Source organism: Hemiscyllium ocellatum, chromosome 39 (assembly GCF_020745735.1).
Source record: "Hemiscyllium ocellatum isolate sHemOce1 chromosome 39, sHemOce1.pat.X.cur, whole genome shotgun sequence".
Lineage (NCBI taxonomy): Eukaryota > Metazoa > Chordata > Chondrichthyes > Orectolobiformes > Hemiscylliidae > Hemiscyllium > Hemiscyllium ocellatum.
This window is the reverse complement of record NC_083439.1, coordinates 23,594,519-23,607,824: the sequence shown is the minus strand read 5'-3', so window position 1 is coordinate 23,607,824 and position 13,306 is coordinate 23,594,519. Positions and strand designations below refer to the sequence as shown.

The 13,306-nt window shown below is 44.4% G+C and overlaps 1 protein-coding gene across 4 annotated transcripts in view; it reads right to left on the bottom strand.

Annotated features, from left to right (window-relative positions):
• Positions 1 to 11,917, bottom strand: part of rab27a (RAB27A, member RAS oncogene family) — a 139,212-nt gene extending 127,295 nt beyond the window's left edge. For 2 of the 4 annotated variants that reach the window (XM_060852911.1, XM_060852914.1), the window contains exon 1: positions 11,756 to 11,917. The gene's annotated coding sequence lies outside the window, so the exon portion shown is untranslated. The remainder of the gene's footprint in view (positions 1 to 11,755) is intronic. The other 2 variants (XM_060852910.1, XM_060852913.1) reach the window with 1 other exon arrangement.
• Positions 11,918 to 13,306: the final 1,389 nt, after the last annotated feature.

The window sequence follows — 13,306 nt, the reverse complement described above, 5'->3', positions numbered from 1 at the left end:
TGACATTATGAAGTGAATGAAGCCTCCAACATAACACAACCCAGTTGTTCAGTCTAAGCCATAATTATACAGCAGACAGTGTCCAATGCTCATCCCCTGATCAGGGTATGGAGTACAGGTTGCCCAATCGCTGACTTACCCAAGCCTTCACTTGGGGCTCTGGGCTCAGTTGTCTGAGAATTTGTCAAAAGAAAGTGCAAAGTGAGCACCAGGAGACGGAGCTTTCTACCCAGAGTCAGGACTCCAACAACAGACAGTAAGCTCTCACTGCCAGGAAGTAGCCTTGAACTTTGTAGCCCAACTGAAATATCCAGCTCACCAGCCTCTGATTAATCACATTAATTGAGCATTTGAATTGAGCTAACAAGTTTGTGAGCAGGTGACCGGCCATTTCTCTCCCAATCCCGGCCTCTTGGGAATGGTCAGGAGTTGGGATCATGGCAGGGAACCAGCACCACGGAACTCTGCATCCACCCAGCTTCACTATCCACCAACCCTGGCCTCAGCTGTCTGATTTTCCCATCAGCCTTTGTGAGAAATGGCTTCCCCCCCAAGTGCCACCTTCACAGAGCTTGCTCCCAGTTCCAGCACATTAACCTGTTAAAGTGAACTCCACATCTGAGAACTTCACACAAAGCAAATCTCAATATTTTTAACAATGGAAATTCTACTTTCCTAAAGAGTTCCCAGAGAAACAAGAATGACCCATTTCAGTCACCTCGCATCCCAGGATATTTCCACCAGATGCCGCTTTACCCAAAGCAGAGAAAACCTCCCTGTTCTCAGGACCAACCACAAGCTCAAGGGTTCAAGGCTTCTCTCACACCTCACTGACTTTCTCAGCCCCTTGGAGCATCTAGTTTTCATTAAATGCTCCCTTTAAACTGAACAATCACTCATACACAATTTACAACTTACCTCCTCTGTCTGCCTCGTCGTGGGAATATAAAGTGATATCTCCACAGTGTGAGTGACCTCAAACTATATCCACTAGAGCAATAGTAAAGCTGTAACATCCTATTGGAACTTGTACTTTCAATGCAACTTCTTAATTATAATGCAACCATTTTCCATATCTGTCATGGGAAGCAGTGGATAACTGGCACAAACATCTGGGGATTATGGAGTAGGAGACGTGCAGGAAGGATATGGTCCTACTCATTCAGATACTTAGGCAACCTGCCATAGTCAACGTGGGACCACTAGCATCACTCCCTGATAAAATAAGGGATAATTGGTTATGTAGCTTGAGAGGAACCACTACACATCAAGCATAAGGTGAGCACATTAGTTCTCAAAATCTACACCAACTGGAATGGGAATTGAACCACATCCTAGTCATCTGGCCAACTAAGCTAACCAGCTCTATCCTTTTCCTGCTCATTTACTCCTTTATAACACTAAATAATGTGCAAACTGAATAAAGGGCAAGATGGCTCAGGGATTAGCATTGTTACCTCACAGCACCAGGGACTGGCATTCGATTCCATCCTCAAGCAACTGTCTGAGTGGAGTTTACACATTCTCCCCGTGTCTACATGGGTTTGCTCTGGGTGCTCCAGTTTGTTCCCACAGTCCAAAAATGTGCAGGTTAGATGAATTGGCCATGCTAAATTGCTCAGAGTGCTCAGGGATGTGTAGGTTGGGTGCATTAATCATGGGAAATGTAAAGTAATAAGGTAGGAGAATGGGTCTGGGTGGGATAGTCTTCAGAGGGTCAGTGTAGACCTGTTGGACCAAATGGCCTGTTTCCACATGGTAGAGATTCTGTGATTCTAATTCATGTTTACCTCATAATTGAGAGTTGGCATCATGTGCATGATGGTATGGCAACGAGATGTCCTTTCAAAACCCACAGATCACTCTGCTGGACTGGGAGGAAGGATCACAAGATATCTGGTTGGTGACAGTGCTGGACTTCAAACTGACTCCAGCTGCAGGAAACAGCAAAGCCTGCAATAGGGCAGTGGAGAGGTCACTCAGACAATCCTCCCTGTTCAACAATGGGCAGGTTGATGTATTAAATTCTGGGCTCATCCACCTGGGTCTATGAACTACCAGCATTTTGGCATCTCTAAATTCTGCAGGGGTTGGGGAAGCAGCCACCCAGTGAAAATACTTCAAAACAATCAGCAGCAAAAATAGTAAAGGTAGTTGACGAAGAAGATTTCCTCGTTAGCCACTCACTTACGGATCACATATCAGATTTAAGTTTAACAGTACCAAATAAATAGAGTTTGTAACCACTTTAAAATGTATACTATTTATATGTGAGAGGTGGTTTAAATAAACCTGCATTTACATTCTTTCATATATGGTCAGCTCCAGGTTGCCTAGAAACGATGCACCAAAAACTGAACTAACAAATGATGACGTTCCTTCTCTGTCAGTCGGCAGCCAAAGCACACAGGCGCACTGGGACAGTGCACAATTCAGGGTCTGAGAAATATAAGGCCACAATATAATTGTCCAATTAACAGAAATGTGTGGGAGCCAGCTTCAGATGGAAACAAAGCCTTCAACACAGTGGCTTTGGGAGATTGGAGTGAAGGACATTGTGGCCACAGTATACTGTTGACATGGACAAATAACCCCAGGATAGCAGGGTAGAAATTGTACCTTGTGAAATCCATCTTACAAACTGAGCACAGCCCAGTTGCTGGGACTAACATCTTGCACTCCAAGGACATGAAGAAATGTACAGTCTGATCCAAAACAGAGTCAAGTCATTTCTCAGGCACCCGAGTTCCCATCTGGGTCAAATGCAAAGCTTTAAAGTTTAGGGATCCTGACAGAAACTGGTCATAATCAAAGCTAACTACACTGATCTCACACAGCCCAGAGTCTTGAATGCTGTGGCATTTCAAATGCTCATTCAAATATTTTTTAAAGGTTGTGAAGTTTTCCACTTCCACACTCCTTCCAGGCTGTGCATTTCAGGCGCCCACCAAAAAACTGTTCTCAAATCTCCTCTAAACCTCCTTAAAAATTGCACCTCTTCATTACTGACCCTTTAACAAAGCGGATCAACTTTTTCCTATCCATCCTGCCCATCCCCCTCAACTAAGGTCCCTTCTTACCTTTCTATTAAAAGAAACCTGAGCCTATTGAGCCACCGTTCATTGTTAAAATGCTCCAATCCAGGCAACATCCTGGTGAATTTCTTCTGCATCCCCTTCAATGCAGTCACATCCCTCCTATGGTGTGGTGACCAGAACTGTACACAGTACTCCAGCTGTGGACTAACCAGAATTTGTACAGCTCCAACAAAACCTCCCTGTTCTTATAATCATGACATGACTGATAAAGGCAAGTCTCTCATATGACTTCCTAAACACCCTATTAACCTATCTTGCAGCCTTTAGGGATCTGTGGATAAGCAGCCCATGATCTCTTTGTTCCTGAGATTCCAAATGTCCTGCCACACATCAAATACTTCCTTCCCTTGTCACTTCTTCCAAAGTGCATCACCTCATACCTTCAGGGTTATATTCCATCTTCCACTGATCTGCCCATCTGACCAATCACTCTTTGCCCTCCTAAGGCCATCCTCCTCACTATTAATCACCCGCCAATCCCTACGTCATCTGCAAACTTACTTCCCATCTCCCCTCACCCCACAACATTTTCAACAATATTATTTATATACATTATAAGCAACAAGAGCACCAGTTCTGGGGTATACCACTGGATACTGGCCTCCAGTCACACAACCTTATATTACTACATTCTGTTGCCTGCTATTATTGAGCCCATCTTATGAAATTAACCTGGATCCATGTGTTTTTGACCTTCTTTGTCAGTCTCCCATTTGGGACATTGTCAAAACTTTTGCTGAGATCCACATAAACTACAAACTTGGTCACCTGTTTGGAATCTTTAATCAAATTTATTAGGCATGACCTGCTCTGACAAAGCCTTTTAGATTAGATTACTTACAGTGTGGAAACAGGCCCTTCGGCCCAACAAGTCCACACTGACCCGCCGAAGCGCAAGCCACCCATACCCCTTACCTAACACTACGGGCAATTTAGCATGGCCAATTCACCTGACCCGCACATCTTTGGACTGTGGGAGGAAACCGGAGCACCCGGAGGAAACCCACGCAGACGCAGGGAGAACGTGCAAACTCCACACAGTCAGTCGCCTGAGGCGGGAACTGTGAGGCAGCAGTGCTAACCACTGTGCCACCGTGCCGCCCACTAAGCCGTGTTGACTATCTCTGATTAAACCTTGCCTGTCCAAGTGGAGATTCATTCTCTCCTTCAGAGTTTTCAGCAATCATTCCCTGAGCACTGATACGGGACTCACTGGCCTGTAATTCCCTGATTTATCTCGACTACCCTTCTTGAAAAGTGAAACTATGTTAACTATGAAGCAGTCCTCTGCTCCTCCTCTATGTTCAGAAAGGAACTAGAAACATCGGTCAGAACCCCTGTAATTGCCTCCCTCAGCTTCCACAGCAACGTAGGATACAACTCATGCAGACCTGGGGATTTGTCCACTGGTAAACCCATCAAAACCTCCATTAACAACTTATCAATATCCTCTGGCTCCACCCACAGATTCTTCACTTCATCCCTAATGCACCCTACTCTCTTCCTGGTTCTCCTCTTCCCTTCAATGCACATAGTCATAGATGTACAGCAAGGGAACAGATCTCTCAGTCCAACTCATCCATGCCAACCAGATATCCCATCTCAATCTAGTCCCACCTACCAGCACCCGGCTCATATCCCTCCAAACCCTTCCTATTCAGATACCCATCAAGTTGCCTTTTAAATGTTGTAATTGTACCAGTCTTCACCACTTCCTCTGGCAGCCCATTCCACACGTGCACCACTCTCTGTGTGAAAAAGTTGCTCGTTGGGTCTCTTTTATATCTTTCCCCTCTCACCCTAAACATATGCCCTCTAGTTCTGGAATCCTCCATGTCAGGGAAAAGACCTTGTCTATTTACCCTATCTATGCCCCTCATGATTTTATAAACCTCTATAATGTCACTCCCTCAGCCTCCGACACGCCAGGGAAAACAGCCCCAACCTATCCAACCTCTCCCTATAGCTCAAATCCTCCAACCCTGGCAACATCCTTGAAAATCCTTTCTGAACCCTTTCAAGTTTCACAACATTCCCCCAATAGGAAGGAGACTAGAATTGCATGCAATATTTCAAAAGTGGCCTAACCAATGTTCTGTACAGCTGCAACATGACCTCCCAACTCCTATACTCAATACTCTGACCAATGAAGGAAAGCATACCAAATGCCTTCTTCACTATCCTACCTACCTGCGACTCCACTTCCAAAGAACTTTAAACCTGCACTCCAAGGTCTTTGTATAAGTCCTGCTAAGATTTGCTTTCCCAAAATGCAGCATCTCACATTTATCTAACTTAAACTCCACCTGTCACTCCTCAGCCCAGTGGCTGATCAAGATCCCGTTCTACTCCTGAGGTAACCTTCTTCACTGTCCACTACACCTCCAATTTTGGTGTCATCTGCAAACTTACTAACTATACCTCCTATGTTCAAATCCAAATCATTGATATAAATGATGAAAAGTAGAGGACCCAGCACCGATCCTTGTGGAACTCCAGGTGCTCCAGTCTGAAAAACAACCCTCCACCACTACCCTCCGTCTTCCACCATGGAGCCAGTTCTGTATCCAAATGGCTAGTTGTCCCTGTATTCTGTGAGATCTAGCCTTGCTCACCAGTCTCCCATGGGGAATCTTGTGGATAGCTTTACTGAAGTCCATATAGATTACTTCAACCTCCCTGCCCTAATCAATCCTCTTTGTTACTTCTTCAAAAAACTCAATCAAGTTTATCTGACATGATTTCCCACACACAAAGCCATGCTGACTATCCCTAATCAGTCCTTGCCTTTCCAAATACATGTACACCCTGTCCCTCAGGATGCCCTCCAACAACTTGCCCACCACAGACGTCAGGCTCACGGGTCTACAGTTCACTGGCTTGTCTTAAACAGTGGCACCATGTTAGTCAACCTCAGTCTCACCTGTGACTATCGATGATACGAATATCTCAGCAAGAGGCCCAACAATCACTTCCCTAGCTTCCAGGGTACACCTGATCAGATCCTGGGGATTTATGCACTTTTATGCATTTTAAGACATCCATCACTTCCTCCTCTGTCATATGGACATATTTCAAGATGTCATCATCTATTTCCAAACAATCTATATCTTCCATGTCCTTTTCCACAGTAAACACCGATGCAAAATACTCTTTGAGTATCTCTCCCATCTCCTGTGGCTCCACACAAACGACTCCTTGCTGATCTTTGAGGGGCCCTGTTCTCTCCCCAGTTACCATTTTGTCCTTAATGTATTTGTAAAAACCCTTTGCATTCTCCTTAACTCTGTCTGCCAAAGCTATCTCATGTCCCCTTTTTACCCTCCTGATTTCCCTCTTAAGTATACTCCTACTGCCTTTATATTCTTCTAAGGATTTACTCAATCTCTCCTGTCTATACCTTACATATGCTTCCTTCTTTTTCTTAAGCAAAACCACAATTTCTCTTGTCATCCAGCATTCTCTACACCTACCAGCCTTTCCTTTCACCCGAACAGGAATATATTGTCTCTGGACTCTCGTTATCTCATTTCTGAAGTCTTCCCATTTTCCAGCCGTACCTCTATCTGCAAACATCTGCCCCAATCAGCTTTTGAAAGTTCTTGCCTAATACCGTCAAAATTGGCCTTTCGCCAATTTAGAACTTCAATTTTTAGATCTGGTCTATCCTTTTCCATCACTATTTTAAAACTAATAGAATTATGGTCGCTGGCCCTAAAGTGCTCCCCCACTGAACCTCAGTCCCTGCCCTGCCTTATTTCCCAAGAGTAGGTCAAGTTTTGCACCTTCTCCAGTTGGTACATCCATATACTGAATCAGAAAATTTTCTGATACATGCTTAACAAATTCCTCTCCATCTAAACCCTTAACACTATGGCAGTCCGAGTCAATGTTTGTAAAGTTAAAATCCCCTAACATAACCATTCTATTATTCTTACAGATAACTGAGATCTCCTTTCTCAATTTCCCTCTCACTATTAGCGGGTCTATAATACAATCCCAATAAGGTGATCATCTCTTTCTTATTTGTCAGTTTCACCCAAATAACATCCCTGGTTGTAGGTCCAGGAATATCCTCCCTCAGCACAGCTGTAATGCTATCCCCTATAAAATGCCACTACCCTTCCCCTCTTCACTCCCTTTCTATCCTTCCTGTAGCATTTGTATCCTGGAACATTAAGCTGCCAGTCCTGTCCATCTCTGAGCCATGCTTCTATAATTGCTATGCAATCCCAATCCCATATTTCTAACCATGTCCTGAGTTCATCTGCCTTCCCTGTTAGGCCCCTTGCATTGAAAAGAATGCATTTTAATTTATCAGTCCTACCTTCTTTTCTGCTTTGTCCCTGTCTGCCCTGACTGTTTGATTCACTTCTTTTCTCAACTGTACCAGTCTTGGATTGATCTTTTCCTCACTCTCACCCTTCATCCCACCATACATTCCCCTCCAATCTTAAGAGTTTAAATCCTCCGGAGCAGCTCGAGCAAATCTCCCTGCCATTATATTAGACCCTTTCCAATTCAGATGCAGAAATGTCCTTCTTGTACAGGTCACTTTTATCCAACAAGAAAATCCAATGATCCAAAAATGTGAATCCTTCTCCCATACACCAGCTCCTCAGCCCATGCATTCATCTGCTCTATCCTCCTATTCCTACCCTCACCAATTTGTAGTACCGGGAGTAATCCAGATTTCATTACTATTGAGGACCTCCTTTCGAAATTCCTGCTGAACTCCCTTCATTCGCCCTTCAGAATCTCAGCCTTTTCCTTTCTGGGATTCTCCCTAATTTTACCTACCAGTGTTTTCTCATGCCCCCTCTTTGCTCTCCTAAATGCTTTATTAAGTTCGTCCCTGCATTTTCTAGACTCGACTAGGACCTCCATTAATTTATTCCCTTTGTATCTGCTTGAGCCTATTTTTTTTTGCTAGTCAGTGCTAGCTTTCATATTCAAGATTCTTTTGTGGTAGCTGAGGCTAATGGAATAGAAATTTTTATTAAAATAACATTTGAAAATCATCCAGTAGACAAACAGAAGCACACATTAACATAATACAAGAAAGAGATAGAGTGCTTGTGGCATGATGTAAAGATAACAATCTTTCTCTCAACACCACAGCGGCTCAGTGGTCAGCACTGCTGCCTCACAGCACCAGGGTCCCAGGTTCGATTCCACCCTCAGGCGACTGTCTGTGTGGAGTTTGCACATTCTCCCTGTGTCTGCGTGGGTTTCCTCCGGGTGGTCTGGTTTCTTCCCACAGTCACAAAAATGTGCAGGCCAGGTGAATTGGCCATGTTAAAACGTCCATTGTGCTTGGTGCATTAGTCAGAGGGAAGTGGGTCTGGGTGGGTTACTCTTCGGAGGGTCGGTGTGGACTTGTTGGGCCAAAGGGCCTGTTTCCGCACTGTAGGGAATCTAACCTAATCTAACCTAATCAGCAAAATGAAACAGCTGGTCACTGAATTCAGGAAGCGAGGTGGAGTGCAGGCCCCTTGTCTATATCATGGAGCTGAGTTGTAGATGGTCGAGAGCATCAAGTTCCTCGAAGCGATGATCACCAACGATCTGTCCTGGCCCAACCACATTGATGTCAAGAAAGCACAAGGCTTCTACTTTCTCAGGAGGCTAAGGAAATTCAGCGTGTCCATAAAGACTCTGACCAATGTTTATAGATGCATCATTGAAAGCGTTCTATCTGGATGCATCACGGCTTGGTATGACAACTGCTCTGCCCAGGACAGTAAGAAACTACAGAGAGTTGTGAACACAACCCAGTCCATCATGCAAGCCAACCTTCCATTCACGGACACCATCTATACTTCTCTCTGCCTCAAGAAGGCAACCAATAGAATCAAAGACCCCTCCCATCCTGCTTATAATCTCATCCAACCTTTTCCATTGGGCAGAAGATACAAAACCTTAAACACGTGTGCCGACAGATTCAAGAACAGCTTATTCCCCGCTTTATGAGACTTCTGAATGGCCCTCGCAAGTTTCAAATTTAATGTTGACTTCACTCTTTGTGCAGCCAAAACATTGTATTCCTCACTCTGTTCTATTACCCTAAAGCACTCTGTACGATATGATCTGCCTGTTCTGCATAAAATGAAACTTTTCACTGTACCTAGGTACATGTGACAATAGTAAATCAAATCCAATAACTGAATAACTATGACTATTGCTCACAGGATAGTCAGTCTTTCCAGGACTTAAATTTGGGACTCTGGTGATAAGAAAGGAGCTCTGCTTTAGTCACTATTAACACTCAAACTGCCTGTGGAGGGCTGACAGGGACTAGCAAAAAACTTGTCAATGAAACTTCACATTAAAAGGGCTCCAAACGCACAATGGATTCCAACAATATTCTAAAAGCCAATTCAATCAATCATTTATTTCATGGTTTTATTTGCAGGCTGACACCAGGAAGCCAAAAATAATTTTAAATCCATACGGTCAGACGGAAAAGGCTGGCATTTGAAGTTGAGCATTATCAGCCATGAACCAGCAGTAGACTGTTTGAGCTGAATGGCCTGTGGCTGTTCCCTACTTTAAGGACAAAGAAAGTTGCCAGATTGCCAGAGAATTTTTTTAAAGACAAGGGAGAACAGTTTGGTCAACATGTTCCACACACAGACATTAGTGCTTCAAAGTGCACAATGTCTTCCAGTTTTTAAAATGAAAACTATCAGCATTCCAAGGCAGCAGTTCCCTAATGCAACAATCAATGCAGCACTGCTCATAACCCGACAACCTTTTCAAACCCTATCCTCCACTAATTTGTTGGACCATCATCTTTATGCCAGTGTTAACTCTCTCAAGCAACTTCCCTGATCTTTAAAACAGTCGCCATGGATTTTAATCCAGAATTAATTGGAATGTGTACTGCAGCTTCCCCAAGGAGCAGCACAGGGTTGGGCTGGTTACAGTCAGTGTGGGAGGGCAATTATAATAAAACATTTAAACACATCATGTGGAGCGATGCGAGGCAAGCGAGCTGTTAATGAGTAATAATAACTAGCTTATCTGTTGCAACAGGGTCGCTGTTGTAAAAAAAATCAAGGACAGAATAATTTCTATTCACCTGCTGTTGAAAAAAATCTAAAGGCAATTCAATTAAAAAAAATGTATAAAAGCATTTCCAGGATGCCTTTTTTAATATAAAAGACAACCGGGGTGGGGGACACACTGGAACAAAAAGTTGGTTAGTGTTGAAGTTACACACACTTTTTAAATGAAGAAAAGGAGGAAGTTGTTCCAATCTTGCCGAATGTGGGAGTCCTGCTGCTGCTAATACACATATATCCATGGGGGCTTACTACAACTCATCCTACACATCCACACATGCTCCACAGCTTTGTAAACACAAGTGAGTCCAGATCCAACAAAGCAGCAATATTAAAGCTCATTACTGCAGATGCCGGGATCCGGACTGAAAACAAACTGAAAGCTGAGGAAGAGTCACCCTGACTCGAAATGTTAGCTTTTCTCTCGCCACAAATTATGCCTGACCCACCAGCAACTTTTTCTGTTTCCATTCAGATCGGTAACGTAGATAGTTGAGGTGGTCGGTTAAAAAATAAGCTGGTCAGGGAACTGGAGCATCATGGTGAGGTGTGACCGGTGACAACTCCCCAGACCCGCTCAGCAGTGCTGTGTCATCGGCTTGCACTGTGTCAGCCACAACACGAGGGATAGTGTGGCACGCTGGTAGTATCCCTGCCTCTGAGCCAAGAGGCGTGAATCAAGCCCCAGCTGCTCTGGAGGAGAATGTAACCTCTCTGAACAGGTCATGACTGCAGCACGTCAGGCCCATGACATGAATGGAGAGAGGTTTATACCAGGTCACAATTCCAAACCCCCACAGAAAGGTACAAAACACAGAGTTATTGCAGAGAGACTGCAGTTTGGGAAAATGCAAATGATCACTTTTATAGGTTCCTCTATCAACACAACACAGTACTGCTGACATGTCGAGTCCTGTACTTTATCTTGGAAAGGTGCAGTTTTGGTTTCCTTGCAATCTCCAGCTCTCTGACACTTGCCTTCCACCGCCTCCTCTCCCCACGCTGTCGCAATGTGCGACAGGAGACCCAACAAAATAAAAATCCCAACGTCTGGAGACAGATTCTCCAAGAGCCGTGGGTTGGAGTCACCAAGACTAATCCTCCCTGGTTAGGGAGATACGATACGGCCCGTGATGTTAATACCAAACTACAGCCACGTCGGTTGTCTCGCTCAAATCGTGTGGAGCAAATGGCGGTGAACTTTTTTTAATTAATTAAGCAGCAACAAAGTGTGCCACTAACCTCCAGAGTTTGGAAAGAACAAGGAGGTGGATGAGAAAGTGCAGCCGAGGGGGAAAGAAACCCCAAGTCCTGTTGTAATAAGTGCCTGGCACAGCCCACCTCATTCTGTACAGGCACAAACCTGTTTATTTCAGTAGGTACCGAGTTAAAAGCCAGGCAAAAACTTGTCTATTTCAGGTCATTTCCTTTGTCTGAAACAGATCAGACCAGAGATTCCTTACAGAACATGATCACAAACAGATTTCAATATTTGCAGCAACCTAAAACAAAACTTCATTAAACTAGGTTAAAACATTTGACAGGCACTAAACATTTCACAATTTGGGTTCAGTTCACAATTGTACAAACTACCTTCCAGTCAGCTATTCCCTCTCACTGGTGACTTGCTGCTACAGCCAGTTTCACCTCACTCACTGGTTACACGCGGAAACAGCTCCAGCTCAAGACTTCTTGCATTTAAATGCACTTCGATTCATCTCACATCCTTCCTCTTTTGGGGACAAAGTGGTTTTCTCCGTCAGTATAACATCACTTCCCGTAACAGGGCTCCACCTCTCTGCCGCAGGAGCAGCCGTCCCTTAGCAACCAGCTGAAATGTGACTGGTGGTGAGTCAGTATCTCCGGCTGACACAGCTCCTGCTGTCTCTCTCCTTCTAGTCGGCTATGATCAAATTGTGTTTTTTTTTCTCTCTGAAGCCCCTTACTATAAAAACTATTTCTAATCAACCTGTCTACCGGGTTAAAAGCAAAGTTGTCATAGTCTTACTAGACCATCTGCCTGCTCTCTCATTCCAGGTGGTGGTTTAACCTGAGGGTCACCATGCCTCAGGTGAGGAGTGAGGGGAGAAGGTGAGGAGAGTTCTTCATAGGAATTAAACCGACACTGTTTAACATCACTCGCCAGCCATAAAACCAACTGAGCCAACCAATCCCCTCCCTGTATGTGAGACCTGAAGAAGGGCTTATGCCCGAAACGTCAAATCTCCTGTTCCTTGGATGCTGCCTGACCTGCTGCGCTTTTCCAGCATCACATTTTCAGCTCTGATCTCCAGCATCTGCAGACCTCACTTTCTCCTGTGAGACCTGAACTCCTAACCTCAGAAGATTAAAGTGAGGACTGCAGATGCTGGAGATCAGAGTCTAGTTTAGAGTAGTGCTGGAAAAGCACAACAGGTCAGATAGCATCTGAGGAACAGGAAAATCGACATTTCAGGCAAAAGCCCTTCATTCTTGATGAAGGACTTTTGCCTGAAACGTCGATTTACCTGCTCCACGGATGCTGCCTGACCTGCTGTGCTTTTCCAGCACTACTCTAATCTGGACTCCTAACCTCAGAAGTAGAGCATCTGGGGCAGGTTAGACTTGGACCTGGGTCTTCTGTTCCAGATGCAGGGATGGTGTTGCTGTCCCACAGGAACCAAGTACCGTATTCTTATCAAAGTGAAGTTCGATAATAAAAGATTTGGATGGAGGTTTTCAGAATCCTGAGCAGGCTGGATCAGGATGACAGGGAGAAGCTGTTCTCCTTCATAAAAGGAACACAAACAAGAGGGGCCTACATTTAATGTGACATGCCAAAGAACAAGAGTGATGGGAGAAAAGTTACAGAGGGTAGTTAGGGTATGGAATGCACTGCCTGGAAATGTCATAGAGATGTACAGCATGGAAACAGACCCTTCGGGCCAACTCATCCATGCTGACCAGACATCCTAACCCAATCCAATCCCATTTGCCAGCACTTGGAAGAAGGTCCCTCTAAACCCTTCCTATTCATATACCCATCCAGATGCCTTTTAAATGTTGTAATTGTACCAGCCTCCACTACTTCCTCTGGCTGCTCACGCACTACCCTATGCATTAAAAAGTTGTCTCTTAGGTCCCTTTTAAACTTTTACCCTC